This window comes from Callithrix jacchus, chromosome 2 (genome assembly GCF_049354715.1).
Source record: "Callithrix jacchus isolate 240 chromosome 2, calJac240_pri, whole genome shotgun sequence".
Classification (NCBI taxonomy): Eukaryota; Metazoa; Chordata; class Mammalia; order Primates; family Cebidae; genus Callithrix; species Callithrix jacchus.
In genome coordinates this window covers 21,406,696-21,423,682 of record NC_133503.1, presented here as the reverse complement: position 1 = coordinate 21,423,682, position 16,987 = coordinate 21,406,696, and the positions used below count along the sequence as shown (strand labels likewise).

Below are 16,987 nucleotides of genomic sequence, written 5' to 3'. Positions count from 1 at the left end.
CTTCTACAATAGAGGATCAAGTAGCCATGACATTCCTTTGACTATTCAGTGTTGAATCTATCAATCCCACAAATCCAATTTGCTCAGTCAGTATTACTAACAGTGTCAGTTGCTCAGCTCTGGCAGAAGGTTGCCTCTCCTCCCTGATCACTGCAACATAATAGAGATTCATTTCCCTTCAGAAAGAAAGGTCTACCAAGAAAAAATACGTTTTGTCACCTCTGGACTAAAATTATTGTATTTCTCTAAAAGCAGTAATCTTTACCATTATAACGACATGAGCAGGGCACCACACAGTGTTTATTTTAATCGGTGTGCTTTGTCAATTCCATCCCAGATTGGATTCATTCTTCTCCAGGAACCTCATCAAATTGAGTTTGATTTTTCCTATGAAATGACATTTGGCTGCACAAACATGCTCGACTGTATTAAAGGACAGAGTGAAGAACATCAGCATTTCAGCAATACAAGCCCAGCCCTGATGAAAAACGTCAGAAACCATCAAATCCCTACACTTTCCCCACAAAGAGTACAAAAGGTCTAATTCTTTCCCACTTAGATCCAGTCCATTCCCAGATCTGAGCCAAGAAAGGAAAATGCAAGAGTTTGTTTTAAATTATATTTGGCTTAAAAAACCCACTGTGTTTTCAATGCTGAAAACAAACAAAAGTGTGGTTATCTGAAAATACAAAGAAAAGGTTCTGCTCTCTAAATCATGCTATAATCTGTAGGGTTTCTTTTATTATTATAAAAGAAACTAACACGACCTAGTGTACTGTTAGACAAGATAGCTTATCCAGATAACCTACTCGACCCTGAGGGAATTTCTATTCTGAAAAAGCAAATATTGATGTGTATCTAACTGATGTTCAAATGAACTGCAAAAAGTTTCAGATGTAAGATATTTAAAGACATAGTATGATCCTGTTAAAGGTATACATAGTTGATAATATGAGAGAAGATTCATGAATTTTATTGGTAACATGTATTTTCTTTTTTTTTTGTTTTTTTGTTTTTTGTTTTTTGAGACGGAGTTTCGCTCGTTACCCAGGCTGGAGTGCAATGGCGCGATCTCAGCTCACCGCAACCTCCGCCTCCTGGGTTCAGACAATTCTCCTACCTCAGTCTCCCTAGTAGCTGGGATTACAGGCACGCGCCACCATGCCCAGCTAATTTTTTGTACCCTTAGTAGAGATGGGGTTTCACCATGTTGACCAGGATGATCTCGATCTGTTGACCTCGTGATCCACCCGCCTCGCCCTCCCAAAGTGCTGGAACATGTATTTTCAAAGCTAAACTTAAAGTTAGATCTTGCCCTTTGATCAGTGGCTAGGAAATAAAAATGAATTTCTAGCTTTTTAACACTTTCAAATAATATTTTTGATTAAAGGAGGCAAGACTTTAATCAAAAGGAAAACTTGAAAAAGGGAAAGGTCAATAATTGTACAATTAGCTAAGTTGATTATTCTTGTTGTACTACTATGAACAAATGCTAGTTACAAGATGAGTTATGGGAATTATATGGCAGTTGATGCCTACGATATGAGATCACCTGGGCCATGTTTTGTGTGTGTGTTTTTTTAAAGGCATAAAATGAATAGAGCAAGGTAGCTGTTATTAATTACCTTTCGCTCCATCAAGGAAAGATTCAGGGTAGAAAAGTAGGACGTTAGACTATGTTCATTCATATCCACCTACTTTAAAAACTAACACAAAAGGAATTAAACTAAGTGTTTCATTTTGGTTGTATTGAGTCAATTGCTCTCTTGCACTATCTAATGGGTATTGAGAACTTTCTCTTGAGTTATGCCTTTCAGAACAAGACCAGAGAGGAAGAATTGGCCTTTGAGAAAGAAACCTGATGGTCCATTTTTCCACATTGCTTTTCTTAAAACTTTGATATTGAAATAACATGTAGAAATATTTCTCCTCATATTTTAATAAAGGCTTATTCTTAATTGTACAAAAAGCACCAGAATAGTACCTAAAAATGGGATATCTCTAAATGCTAGGGTCCCTATCATGTCAAATGACAGTTGTTAATTTATGACATCAATTTATTTTTTTACTTTGCAATTACGCAAAAATAGTAATAACATGGCAAGTGAGATGATGCAATTGATTCACATGCTGAATTATTCATTTGACTTCAGCTGTTGACTTCACATGAGACATCTTCCCATGTACAGTACATAAATCATGATGAATCTTTTTGCCACAACCACCCAAAAAACCTCTCTGATGCTTTTTGTACCCATTTATGCATACAGCCTGGAATTCCTGGTATCTCCTTAATTAAGTCCAAAGTGATTCTACAGGTCAAGGGCTGGAGGGCGAGGTCTCCAGGAAGTGACATTCTGTTCTGAGACAGGTCAGGTAAAAAGCTACTTGACCACACAGGCATGCTATTTTCCAGATTCACTATGTAATCATACAGCACCAACATCTCAGCAAGGTAAAAATAGCCGTTCTGGAGGGTGATTATGATCAACAGCTGAAATATGGGTTCTGACCTGACAAGGGTTGCCGGAATGGTCTCCACCACGAGCCAGACTAAACCTGGTGCTTTCTCGCAAACGCATTTTGTGAGACTAAAGGGCCCTTGATGATGGAAGATTTCTCTAATTATCTCGAATAAGTTAGGGCCCCTGCTATATAATCTCATACATCTGTACTTCTCTGCACAGCATATTCCACAAAGTTACTTACTTTGAGTATTATTACTGGTGTAAGATCATTTGCCCCCTAGACTAAGGGCCTTCATATCTCTACTTCCTAGTCTCCTTGCCTAATTAGTGACACATAAAAGACATTTGATTAAAATGTGCTAAATAAATAGGTAAAAACTATTCCCACCACTCAGCTACAGCTCTCTCAGACACTAGAATTCTCTTCATAGATGAAAAGGTGTTTGTAAACCTTTAAACAAATATTTTTGTAATACATTAAATAAAATATCCATCTCATCCTCTATCATATTCTCAACTTCTCATACCTTTCTGGTTTGGCAAAAACACAAAAATTAACTAAGATTTTACTCAGGGAAGACACCATCATTTCCTAAAGAATCCTTCTATGGGAGGTCGAGGCAGGTGGATCACGAGGTCAAGAGATCGAGACCATCCTGGTCAACATGGTCAAACCCTGTCTCTACCAAAAAGACAAAACATTAGCTGGGCATGGTGGCGCGTGCCTATAATCCCAGCTACTCGGGAGGCTGAGGCAGGAGAATTGCCTGAACCCAGGAGGCGGAGGTTGTGGTGAGCTGAGATCGCGCCATTGCACTCCAGCCTGGGTAACAAGAGCAAAACTCCATGTCAAAAAAAAAAGAATCCTTTCTTTTATTTTGAATTGCTGAATTTGCAATATACTACTAGTTTAAGAAAAAAAAAGACATGTTTTCATGATTAGCATTTGGGTGGAAAGCAAGAGATAAAACAGATGATCATCATTTCATGATGACTTTGTAACTGACGCTATTACTAAGGCACTTAGGAGAGAAACTCACAGGCAAAGGTTCCTCTTCCTAAATAGATATGTTATAACCTTTTTTAAAAACCAAGTTCACAGTCTAATTATTGCTGGCTTTGCTGATGTAATTCCCGAATAGATATGATTATGATATTTGATCATGAGTTGATTATGATTTCACGATTTCCTGTTTTACACCCAGATGCTAAGCATGGTTGTTTGGGGGTGGTAAGATGATAGGCAGTTAAAAAAATTGTATCTTCTAAATGAACCCAAATATAGAAATTTCTTACTTTTAGAAGCAGAGAAAAGAATTAACTGTCAAAAGATGTATTTCAAAACCAAGGAATTATAATATTAACAAAGCTAGCAATAATTAGGCTATGAACATGGTAAAAAATGTTATAATCATATCTATTTAGGAAGAAAAACTTTTGTGAGTTTGTCTTAAGTGCCATAGTATTAGTTACAAAGTCACTGTTGAAAATTCAGATGTCAATGAATTCCTATCATTAGTATTTTTGTTCATCTACTGCCTTCGCCAGAATATCAGGGATCTGGCCCATAGTAGTCACTCAATAAATATTTGTTCAACTACTACAGGGGTGAATACACTTCATCAGGAAAGCTGAGTTCAGAGAGGTTAAATTCATCTTGATTTTCTATTGTGTATTGGGCAGACATGTGACATCAGAGCATCGCTGTCAGACACAGCAAACTCTTATTCCCTCAGCCTGTCCCACCTTTACTCCTGGCCAAGCATTGGACTTCAGACACAGGGCAAAATGAAGAGGAGTCTTGCCAAGTGCTGAGAGAAGCCTGCTTTGCCTGCCCGCCAATGCCTGGGGTTTGGCATGCTAAGGCATCTGTTGTGGTTGTGGATTTGAGTTGAGTTATTCCTGCTGAAAACACTGTGAATAATTCTAACAATGTCACTGCACGCTGTTGCCCTTGTCTTTCTTCTCTCTGGGTCATGTTTCCAGCCACAGATGATTAGTAATAAACACTAATCAGTAAACTGGTCAGAAAACAATGCCAAAGCTAAGATCTGCCAAACGTGCACTAATCGGATACGGGGTTCTGATTTTAATTAGGCCTGGATGTTGTTTTTAAGTTAGTATGGGGGAGAAGATGGGGGGGTAAAAAAAAGAAAAGCAACAGCAGGGAACTGATCTTCTGGCAGATTAAGCATCATCAATCTTTCTCATTTTCTATAGTTATAAAATAAAGCCTTAAAAAGTTTGTGCCACATGATTTTTTCCATATGTAGGTTTGTGATAGAGGTCGGATCTCCCACAAGGCTCAAATTGTGGTCTTGCTTCCTCATGCTTGGCCGGTTTGTTGATTATACATCTACATATCTATACATTATATATAACATTCCCAGTCTAAAAAATACACCTGCATCTAATGGAGAACTTTCTCCGACACATCCTTGATCTTCACCGGGCATCGAGGGGAGAAAGTATGTCTTTTAGTTAATACTGTCACCGGGAAAGACTGGAATGCTTATGCTTAGCCACATCTAAATATCATCTTACAAGAAGACCATCAAAATGAGAAATTCTAGCTCTTTGGTTTTTAATCCTATAGGTTCTAATAAGAGTATTTCTAACTTCCACTTATTCTTTTACTTTGCAATCTTTATCCACAAAACATACTATGAGCTTGATCAACATTTTGGCCATATTTCATCACGAGGTATATCAAACCCTCTAAGATCCAAATTTATATTTCTTCTCCTTGCCTCTACTATAGAGGTTGTTGCCCATTCTTAATGAGTCATATTCCTGGGACAGCATCTAGCACATAGCACGTGCTCAATTATTATTTCACACTGAGTGAGGAGAGAAGCAATCAGGGAAGCGAGTATAGAAATGACATGAGCAAATGCAAAAAAATAAACATTGTGAAGAAGGAGTACGCCATAAGGTCATAGCAGAGAATGATGAGACATGGGGTTTGAGAGGCAGAACGACATAGTGGAAAAGGCTTAGACGATTTGATAGGGCAATATAAATACAACTTAATAGTTTCAAAAACCCTGTGATTCTTAAATCAGAGAGTGGGACAACGGGATTTTGAATAGGAGAGTGGGGCTAGTCAATGTCTTCCAGTCAAAGACCACTAGGAACATACCTGTTGTTGAACAAGTTGGTTTATTACTTGGGGCAGAGTGAGAGAACAAGCACCCTAGGGAACCACGGGGTGTCTTGATAGGAAGGTGTCAGAAAGGATTTGTACAGGATTTGGGCTTCGCTTGATTAAATTTGGAGTTAAAAGAAAAGGAGTTTTACTCTGAATTGGGTGCTGTCAGAACATGGGCATAGTTCTGTGGTTGACTATCTTAGTAAACTTTATCTAAAAGGAGAGGAGACCAGAGTGGAGCTAAAGCTGTCATAGGTGAAGAAGCTGCAGTCACTCATACTAACTGGGTAGGAGGTGCTTCATAGATTTGTAGTTTGAAGAGTGACCTGTTTTTCTTCTTAGGAATAATTACGAAGTGGTCTTGGCTTTTGTCTCACTTCAGCATGGTCACAGAGTGACCTTACCTGATGATGTTTGGTAAGATTATGTCCAACAGGATGGTACCAGGGCCTAGCTTTGAATTTCAAATCAGCTACCAACACCAACATGCTCTAGATATACATAACAGGCCAGAGTCCAGATGTCAGATACAGCTTTTCTTTTCTTAGTGGGCAGGGGAGCAGCACTTTGGGAAGATTTATGGGTGTATGATACGAACTGAGCAGAAGAGACACTCAAAGGCATAAAGACTATGAGCTGGTCATCGCAGTGGAGTTGGGCTGTGCTATCCATGCATTACCACATGGAACCTCAAATCAACTCCGCAAGGTAGGAGCCATTATTATCCCTCTTTTATAGATGGAGACCCAAGGCTCAGAAAGCTAAACAAATAGCTCGACATCATAGCTAGTTAGTGGAGCAAAGATTTCATCCAGACCTGCCTGACTCCAACTGACAATGACTCTCAAGGAATTCCTGAAGCCAGAGGCTGGGGAGAAAATGCTGTTAACCCTATGTGCACACTAGACTGTATTGGTGAACTTTCTAAAGCATGCTGGGTTTTATCCTCAGAGATCTTGATTTACGTGGTCAGCCTGGGGACTGGATATTGGTATGTATTAAATACGCTTCAGGTGATTCTAATGTGCAACAGATTTGAGGATTAGAACAGAAGGAAAAGGATAAACTCTTTCTGGAATTAACAATGGCAATAGGTAACCTGGTTAATTTTCCAAAGCAGTGTTGGGGAGAGATCATGCTCTTTTGCAATTTGATAGATTTTCTTATGAGAAAGACTAAAAACCAAAAACACAAATGTGCAACGTCTTTTCCTCAAGAAAGCATGCTACCATTCAATATCCGCAATCTCCCTGAGCATCGTGGCAGCCAAGAATAGCTGTGAGGACAAACACAGACTTCCTTAATTTTGTTAAATGGTGAAACAAATGAGCCACCTCTAAGAGGTTGAGTTTTTGTGAAGGAATGTGTTCAAACACAATGGGTCTTTTCTCTTCCTCCTATTCTCTGTGTCAAAACAGAGAGGTATTAGGTAGTTTACTTAATCCTTCTCTCCAAGTAACTAGGGATAAAAATGCACTTGGGGATCTGAATTTCAGCCTTAAGTGGTTTAGGAGGGTAGCAGAACTCCAATAATCAGTAGGAAAACTTCTGGGGGAATGAAACATAATTATAACAAAATAAAGTGAAACAAAACAGCTTTGTTAAATTACCGATGTCGCCCTCCAAAATAGACATTTTTTCAGTTGGAACAATGGTGCAGTTTGACAGCCACTAAAGAAATATACCACAAAAGTTCACGCAAGCTGCAAAACAACAAAAGCCATCAAGTATTAGAGAAGCTTGAAAAGCTGGGTTAACCTTTAAACAGCAGATGTGTCTCACTCACCAGCAAAGGTGGGACTTGAACACAGGGTGGCGGGTGATGGCAACTGGGGAGGCCAAAATTGGTGGTGGGGAGGAACTAAAAATGGACACGTCCCCATTCAGCAATAAGTGTATGTCTTTTTCTGAAAAAGACACAGCTTTTCATGGAAATTGCTGGCCTGTCACTTAATCTCTGAGCTTTGGTTTCCGTATAGATAGAATAAGATGGACTGCTTTACTCTTGGAAGCCATATAGGATTGATGATGCTGATCTTGTCGACTGAGCTGCAAAGACGCTCTCACAGAACCAAATATCTAGACTAGATTGGGTGTTCTTTATAGAGCACTGAGGAAAAAGTGTTGAATGAAAGTACTTTCGTTATTCATTAATTCACAGGAATTAGTTGGTCAGTTTGTGGTTACTTATCACTAAGAGTTCAAAAGAATTTAATATTGACTCATCAATATGGGGTGGAGTGGGAAGATACCTATGCAGTTCCTCTTCTCTTTATTATGAGAGAATCTTCATGGTCATAGATAAACATCTACTGGTCCAGGGCAGATGATTCCCTTTTTGTGGCCAGTGTAGAAGCTAAGGTAGTGTAGTAAGTTCTAAGGAGTAGTAAGTCAGGCCATGGCAACTGAGATTTAGATTTGGGTCTTTGTCGGTCACTTCATACAGGTGACCCTTAAGCAGTGTGGTTTGGATTGCACAGGTCTGCTTACATGTGGACTTTCTTCTACCTCTGCCCCCTCCGAGACAGTAGACCAACTCCCTCTCATCTTCCTTCTTCTCAGCCTACTCAGCGTGTAGATGAGGAGGATGAAGACCTTTATGTGATCCACTTGCACTTAATGAACAGTAAATATGTTTTCTCTTCCTTATGATTTTCTCAATTATAGTCTTTTCTCTCACTTACTTTTGTAAGAATACAGCACATCATACACATAACATCCAAACATTCATTAATCGCCTGTTTATGTTATCAGTAAGACTTCTGGTCAACAGTAGGCCATTAGTAGTTAAGTTTTAGGGGAGTCAAAAGTGATATATGAATTTTTGACAACATTGTGGTCACCATCCCTAATCCCTGCGTTGTTCAAGGGTCATCTATAATTGTAATGTTGTTGTGAAAAACAGTGTGGCAATTTCTCAAAGACCTAAAAACACAACTACCATTCAACCCAGCAATTCCATGACTGGGTATATACCCAAAGGAACATAAATGTTTCTATCATGAAGACACATGCATGTGTATGTTCACTGCAGCACTATTCACAATAGCAAATACATGGAATCAACCTAAATGCCCATCGGTGGTAGACTAGATAAAAAACGTGGTACATATACACATGGAATACTATGCAGCTATAAAAAAAGAGCAAGGTCATGTCCTTTGCAGGAACGTGGATGGAGCTGGAGGCCATTATCCCTAGCAAACTAACAAGGAATGGAAAACCATATACCACATGTTCTCACTTTTAAGTGGGAACTGAATGATGAGAATACACAGACACTAGAAGGGAATAACATACACTGGGGCCTACTAGACGATGGAGGGTGGGAGGAGGGAGAGGATCGGGAAAAATAACTAATGGGTACTAGGCTTAATACCTGGATGATGAAATAATGTGTCCAACAAATGCCCATGACACAACTTGACCTATATAACAAGCCTGAACCTGCACCCCGGCCTTATGATAAAACTTAAAATAAATGTGATACTGTAGGGAAGCCTCAGTTGCCCCATCTGTAAAATGTAGATAGAAACACTTACCTCATGCTATGTTCTCTTTCTAAACTGTGAGTAAAGACCATGCTTTGTTTTGTTTTTCTCATCATGGTAGGACCTCAATATGGTCTCTGAATAAATTAATGACAGGCTATAGGGATATAATAAGGTAATATCTGGCACATAGCTTTTCATACATGGCAACAATACTAGGTATGAATATTGATCATGGATATCTGTGTTGGCAGCTCCTCTCCATGAACTTCTGAAATGAAACAAGTATGCCAGGCTTAAGTCATCACTAGGTCATATCTCCACCCCTGACCATGGTGACTGGCTTGGAGAGGGGTCAATTACCCAATCAGAGCAATTACCCAAAGAGACTTTGGCTAAGAATCCTGAAAAGAGACCATTATGTTTCTCCTCTGAGAAGTGAATCAGAGAGAATGTAGAATCTGGGACTGCTGCCGCCATCCTGTGAGTAGGTGGAGCCTGACAAGGGAGGCAGCATCAAGGGACAGGTCACTGGAAAATGGAGAGAGAGAAACAGAACCTGGTGATCTCATTTGAGCCCTGGATCAAGCAGTAGGTAAAGTCATATCCACCTTGACCTATACTATTGCATAAGCTTTATTGAAAGCTTCTTGCTTGTTTTACTGTTTACAGAAATTTATGTCAGTCACAGCATTATTGTCATCACCATAAAGTAACAAAAACAAGAATCAAATATGTCTCCTGTGTAACAACTTAACATTTTTAGTTTTGAGTGTTGCATGGACAAATATGAAGAAGACCTTAACTTCAAAGTTTGTCCACTTAAGTAAGACAGAACACAATCAATTCCTTCTCGAGTGATTCATATTGGTTCTTTCCTGTTTAGAAAAGGAAGCACACACGCTATGCTTTTCTCCTAAATCCCATCCAACATCCTGCTTCTTTGGCAGAAATAGTCGAGCTACTCTTTCCCCTGGCGGTGACTATTTTGAACCCACCATTATAATTTTCTCCCTTCTAATGTATCTGTGTGGGACCACCACCTCAAATCACAGGCAAATTGCTCCTGAAAGTAACATCTGGGCCCACAATTAAATTCATTCACACATCAGATACTGCCCATTACTGGACACTAGACACATGATATAATTTGAGAGTTAATCAACCACTACCCTGGAAATAAAATTTAAACCATCAAGATGACAAACAACTCGAAATTTTCTTTCTTTCTACATGAGGAGTTTGAGTACAAATAATGCTATCATCTGGGAACTTGGGAACTATTTTCATGGTCTCAATCTGTATCTCCAAAAGTATGGTGGAAACTTGGTTTTAAAATTGTTTGAAACATTTATATTATATAGTCAGCAATAATGGAAGCTGTAAAATCATTCAACAAGAATTCAATGAGCATTTTTTTGGGGGGGGGGGGATGGAGTTTCGCTCTTGTTACCCAGGCTGGAGTGCAATGGCATGATCTCGGCTCACCGCAACCTCCGCCTCCTTTCAGGCAATTCTCCTGCCTCAGCCTCCCGAGTAGCTGGGACTACAGGCACGTACCACCATGCCCAGCTAATTTTTTGTATTTTTAGTAGAGACGGGGTTTCACCACGTTGACCAGGATGGTGTCGATCTCTCGACCTCGTGATCCACCCATCTCAGCCTCCCAAAGTGCTGGGATTACAGGCTTGAGGCACCGCGGCCGGCAGAGCATTTTTTTTAAAAAAAATCATATATTAGGCACATCAGGAGGGCACAGAAAATACAAACATGAGTGACACGTGGTTTCTGCCTTCAAGGAGCTTACAATCTAGGACAGTGAAACTCAGTATTGAGACTGCTAGTTGAACCACGGGGTGGGCACACAAAGATTCCTGATATGCACAGTAATAAGTACACTTAATCCTCAATTCTCTTAATTTCACGTAATCCTCTTAATTCTCTGAGCTAGATTATATTATTTTCCTAATTTTCAGGTGGGAAATCCAAGATTCTTCAAAGTTAAATAGCTTTGCCTGAGTTCACATAGCTGGTAAGTGGCAGAACAGGAATTCCCAGGCCTAGGTCTTGTTCAACATACTATACTCATTGGGCCAGAGGATGGAATACTCTTATTGGATACTATATTTCTCAATCTTTGAAAATTGCTTTCAACTCTTGTCGTTCAGCTTTCGCTCCTATCAGCACACGTAGGGACAACAGAAAGCATATACTGAAATACACGAGAGTGACTTTTGTTCAGGGGTCTTCAATCTCACTTTCCGTTCATAGTAACTCAGCAGTGCCGTACTGTGTGCTTAGTAACACATTATTTGCGACACTGTGTGCAAGTGTGTGTCACGATCCACAGTCAAGAGCTACTGGTCCAAATAGAAGACTAAAGGGCATCCTAAGAAAGTCAAGCTGCCTCTTCCAAGTCCCACCACCTCCATCCAGCCACCTGCTTTGGGGGATCCCGCCGCTTGGTGATTAGACTCATGCTTCACTACTGGTAGTGAAATGGAATCAGTATACCAAGTCCTCTTTGAGGGTATGGAGATAAAGAGGGAGCTGGAAATCGAATTCTAAGAGGTGGAATAGTTTTCCCAAAGGGATACATGCTAGCGAAAAAGAAACAACAGGGAACCCCATTCAGAATACTGCAAGGTTTTAGACTCCGTGGATGTTCCATGGGCCACTGTGGTCACGGCTCTCTCCTTAACTGCTCCCCAGGGAAACCTATCTTTGGTAGAATCACTGTCCTATTAAAATAAGGCATGTTTTTGGAAAGGAGAGGGAATACAAGTTAAACCACATGTACCTCAACTGGCCCATTGTATTTTATAGCTACACTTTTGTAGGACACAAATGAGTAACATAGGACTAGAAGCCCTCTCAACTCCCTCTCTTCTGCTCCACTTCCCATTACTCCAGGGGTTTTATTATTTTAGGAGTTTAATTTTAGTCCATTTAACCTGAGATATCTGGGTAACCTGCTCAACATATGCTTTTATCATTTTGGTAAAATAATGTCATATTACAAAGTAATATGACAATGAAAAGCCAGACATGTTTCATTTTCCTGAGATTGTCATCTCCCCAAAAGTATTTGTTAATATAATACCAGAGGAAAGCAAAGCATATAGATTCACCCTGGGAGTCACCCTCCTGTAGGTGATCAACTTGAGCAGTTAGGAGTCTGCCATGACCAACCCATAGTACACAAGCACCACTGACCTGAAAAATGAAGAGACCTTTATCTTAAATATGAAGGCAAAGGAAATTATTTTCCCTTGTCCTGTTTAAAGCTTTGAAATTCTATGCAAACTAAGCAATATACACTTAATCAACATTTGCTATTGACTGATCCCAGGCACTCAGGGGGAATTCAAAAGAAATGGAAAGCATAGTTCATTTCTTCAAAAAACGTTTAGTCAGAAAGAAGAGACATGGAGACAGTACTCCTTAGGCAGGTAAGTTTCAAAGCAAGGTGTTTACAGTTAAGTAGCAATTAGGCAATAGAGATGCATCAGAAAAGGGAGATATTCACTTGGGCTATAGCGAGGAGAAAAGTGTCTGTTTGGAAGGTAAGCTATGCAGGTTTGGGAAAAACAAAGGCAAGAGAAGAACTCCTCTTCTGGAAGAGGACTGTTGCTGAGAGAGGCAAGTCAGGAATGAGCTTTTATAGCAGCGTCATATCATTAATCAGTTATATTCAAAGTACTCATGACTATCCTCTTACCTTTCCAACAGGTCCCGGGGACTTTGGGGGCAAGTGGAGAAGAGCTATTTGGTCCATTTTACAGAAACGGCTAATACATAAAATGATTTTTGCAGAGTCATGCCAAATTAAACACATTCCCTGAGCCTCGCTTACTTGCTGTTTTCTCTTAAGCCACTAGCTTAAAAAAAATGAAAGGAAATTGACCTCTTTTTATTCCTCTGGTCAGGACCCATGCTGCGAGTTGGTAAGTGCCAAAAACTGAAGATATTATATGTGACAATACATCATAATGAGCATTTCTAATTATTCTCTTTATGTAAAAACGAGAAAACTGAAACTTACCAAAGTTGAATCACTCCCCTAAGGTGGTGAAACAGGAGCTCAAACTCGGCGTTTTCCAGTTCTGAAGTCCGGGCTCTTCCAAGCTCTTCCGGGTTTTAACCACTCTCTGGCAGGCTCTTCCAGTAAGATCTCAAAGTTAGAAGTATCAGCATCACCTGGGAATGTAAAGTCCCAGACCCACCCCACCCTCACAGAATCAGGAACTCCAGGGATGGAGCCCAGCTGTCTATGGTTCAAAAAGCCCTCCAGGTGATTCTAATGCAAGCTCAAGTGGGAGAACTGCTTACACTCACTTCTCTGGCTAGTAAGCTCCAATGGAGGTTTAGTGTAAGCAGGAGATGCAAGAAAGATAAATGTCTTAGACTCAGCACTATGAGAAGACCAGAAGCTTTTGGATATCTCTGAACCACTGATGAGTCTGCACCAGCCAACCTGTCTAAACACAGAGCCATAATTTTTGTATGAAGACACAGGCTGGACAAGGGACCAACTCCCAGGAGCATCCACTTCAGGGACATGGCTACCAAGCAGAGGTTATAATTCCAGCTCCATGTCACCAGCACTGTGACCTTGCGTGAGGTCTGTGGCCTTCCTGCACCCAAATGTCCTCATCTGCTCCTGGAGGCTGCTGGGTTACCTGATTTGTATTGTCTTTTCCTGTTCAAAAACCCCTAGCCTCTCAAGCAATCCTCTCAGGGGCCAAGGCAAAATGAGGTGCCATATGGAGTGGCAGACTAAGAATCTGGGAAGATAGATGACTCTGAAGGCTTGAAGGATTCAAGAAGTAATGAAGGAGGTGGAGGCTGAAGCTAGGAAGAGTTCAGACAGGAAAAGCAAGGAAGAGGGAAGGCAGGGCATCCAGATATGGGCTCACAGGGGCAGGGCTGAGGTGAGGCAGGTGTGCTGTGAGATCAGTCTGAGCAGATGAAAGCAGGGCTTGACAATTAGAGAAACAAATAATCAAAATTCTCAAAGAGTTTCACCTAGACCATGAAGTGTTTCTATTCAGTAGAGCCATTGAGTGCGCTGGTTATTGTTTTTCTTTTAACCTAGCACAGCGATTGTCAACCAAGGGCAATTGTACCCCTCAGGAGACATCCGGCAACGTCTGGAGATATCTTTAGTTTTCACTACTGGTTGGGAGGGTGTTGGAGTTGCTCCTGGCATCCAGTGAGTAGAGAGACCAGGGATGCTAGGATACTGCTGAGCATCCTACAGTTCACAAGACATCCCCATTCCCAAGAAAATTAAATGGCCCAAATGTCAAGGCTGAAAAGCGCTGACCTAGCAGAGAACTCCCTGAGCCAACACCTAATAACCAGTTTAGAAGCAGCACATCATAATGACTGCTATGCAGGGTTCTAAGCACCTTGAGGGCTTGTTTTCACAGCAACCCTCTGTCCTTCTGTTGCTTTATTTTTAAAGGTAGATTATTTTATTTTTTGGAGAACCTTTCGGTTCACAGAAAAACTGAGCAAATGTACAGAGTTTTCTCATATAGCCCTGATTCCCACATACTCACAGCCTCTCCCACTATCTGTGCTTACTTTTAGTAGCTTCTTTTCACTAGTAGGAAACTGGGGTATAGAGATGCCCAGACACTTTGCTAGCAGGGTGTGGCATTCAAATGTGGACTTGAGTCTGGAGAACTGAAAGGGACCACTCCTTTGTGCCAACTTGTTCTTTCTAGGGCTCTGCTACCTTCCCTGTTGCATTAATATATCAGCTTTGCTGTAAGCAAATGGGACAGAATGGGGCAAGCCAGGCATGTTCCCGAAAACCCAGGGCCCTTTAAGTTAGACTCTTTCAACTACCTCAGACTCTGACTGTTATTTTACTGGATGAATTGAGGAGCTAAGGCGTTGGAAAGAGACCTCAAAAAGACAACTGCTTGATTAGTGTCTAGGTGAAATTATTGCTTGCTAGGCATTTAAATGCCTTTGTGGCCTTTCCTCGTTCTTTCCAGAGGAGTTCTGGGTATCAGCTGATAGGAGAGGTGAACCATGAAAAATGCTGGGTTCTAGTCAAACTAATTGCATTAGGGGCAGAAATGAGTCGCTGAAACACGAGGAAGGGAAATCATTTGCAGCATACCAACAGCTGGGCCTAAATGACATCACTCGCCAAAATCAAAGGAAATGAGCTAATCAGATATGCATAAAAGCCCCTTTGTTTGCTTGCTTAGAAAGTAACAATTTACTTTCAAGCTAGAGGTGAAAGAAAAATACCTCTTTGAAATATTTTGGCCTTGATATTTTGCTTTTTAAAATTGTTTTTAGTTATTAGAGCAGATATAAAAATAAAATGCCTGAAACATTATCAGTTCACTGCATATTAGGAGGAATTACCACAGGAATGTTATTTGCACAGGTTCCTGATAAACATTTGATGGCCCCCAGCCTCACATCCTCATCAAGGGGACCAAAGGTATCCATTGGTTTTTATCCATCACATCCCTTCACATTCTGGCCTTCCTTTCTGTTTCCTATCAAGTTCACCCAGCCTGTGGTTGAGTAAATAGATATTGAATTAAGGGCTGAAGGCTGTGAGTAAAAGTAGAATTAAATAATGTTAACTGAAAAAAGCCAAAGGCAGGGAATTCAATGTTACCCCATTGGTAAGGCAGAGTAGGAAGATCCGGCCGTTCCCCAAGGATGGAGGCAGGAGATGGTGCCAGGGAGGCGTTGGGTTTTGGAACCCCAGTACAGGCCGCAAGAGCACGCAAGGAACTAAGGTTTTCAGGTTCTAGTAAAAACTGTCTTCTGCTTCTCCTGACCTTACTCAGAGTTGAACTGGGCAGGCAAAGCAGGATTTTAGTGTTGCATTTGGAGATGCAGCTCAGTCTTCACTGAGGAGTGATCGGGGTGCACTCAGACGGGAGGGTGTCAGGGCTCACTCTCTCAGGTGATAGGATGTCATGTGGAGTATCAGTGCTTCAAGCCATAGAGTGGATGTGACCTGGGGAAGGAGGCTCAGAAAGCAGTGCAGTCACCCATGAAACATGCTTTTCCATTGAAGTCACCCAGAAGCCAGCTGCCATTCCAGGTGCCAGAACCCCAGTGGTGACCATGTTATCGTTATGACTATAATGGTGAGGATGCTTCACATGAGATCTACCTCTGAATATGGTTTTAAGTGCGCAACGTAGTGTTGTTAACTGTAGGGACAATGCTGTACAGCAGATCTCCGGAAGGTATTCATCTTGCATGGCTGGAACCTTGTAACTATTGAACAGCAACTGTACATTGCCCTCTCCTCCAGCCCCTGGCAACCACCATTCTTCTCTCTGTTCCTATGAGTTTGACTATTTTAGATATATAGGTGGGATCATGCAGTATTTGTCTCCTTCTGAGAATCGCTGCTATGGTTTGAGTGTGTCCTCTCCAAAATTCTTATTGAAACTTAATCTCCCTTAAGAAGTAAGGCCTTTAGGGAAGTGACTAATAAGTCTTGAGGGCTCTGCCCTTACGAATGGATTAGGAAACTAGCCCAGGCCCTTTCTGTCCTTCCTCTTTCTGCCACGTGAAGACACAACATCCAAGGTGCCATTTTGAAGCCTAGGGCAGCCCCCACCAGACATGACTTGCCAGGTCCTTGTTCTTGGACTTCATAGCCTCCAGCACCGTGAGGAATAAATTTCTATTGTGTATAACTTACCCTGTCTGTTGTATTTTATTAGAGCAGCACAAAAATTAACAGACACTGGCTGTTTTTACTTTGTGGTGACCACTTTTAATGGGGCCTGAGTGGACACTCTAAGATGCCAGGTCCCAAGAGGTAGAAGTGCTCTTGTCTGCCCTACAGGCAGGGGGTGCTGGAGCTGGGGCTGGAG

The 16,987-nt window shown here is 41.0% G+C and overlaps 1 long non-coding RNA gene across 11 annotated transcripts in view; it reads right to left on the bottom strand.

The window, feature by feature from the left end:
- The window catches only part of LOC118150066 (uncharacterized), a 153,362-nt gene extending 138,918 nt beyond the window's left edge, over nt 1-14,444 (bottom strand). For 7 of the 11 annotated variants that reach the window (XR_013530647.1, XR_013530653.1, XR_013530645.1 and 4 more), the window contains exons 1-2: nt 14,139-14,444; nt 13,156-13,310 (exon numbers count right to left, since the gene is read on the bottom strand). This is a non-coding gene — a long non-coding RNA (uncharacterized LOC118150066). The remainder of the gene's footprint in view (nt 1-13,155; nt 13,311-14,138) is intronic. The other 4 variants (XR_013530652.1, XR_013530646.1, XR_013530657.1 and 1 more) reach the window with 2 other exon arrangements.
- Between the last annotated feature and the right edge of the window lie 2,543 nt (nt 14,445-16,987).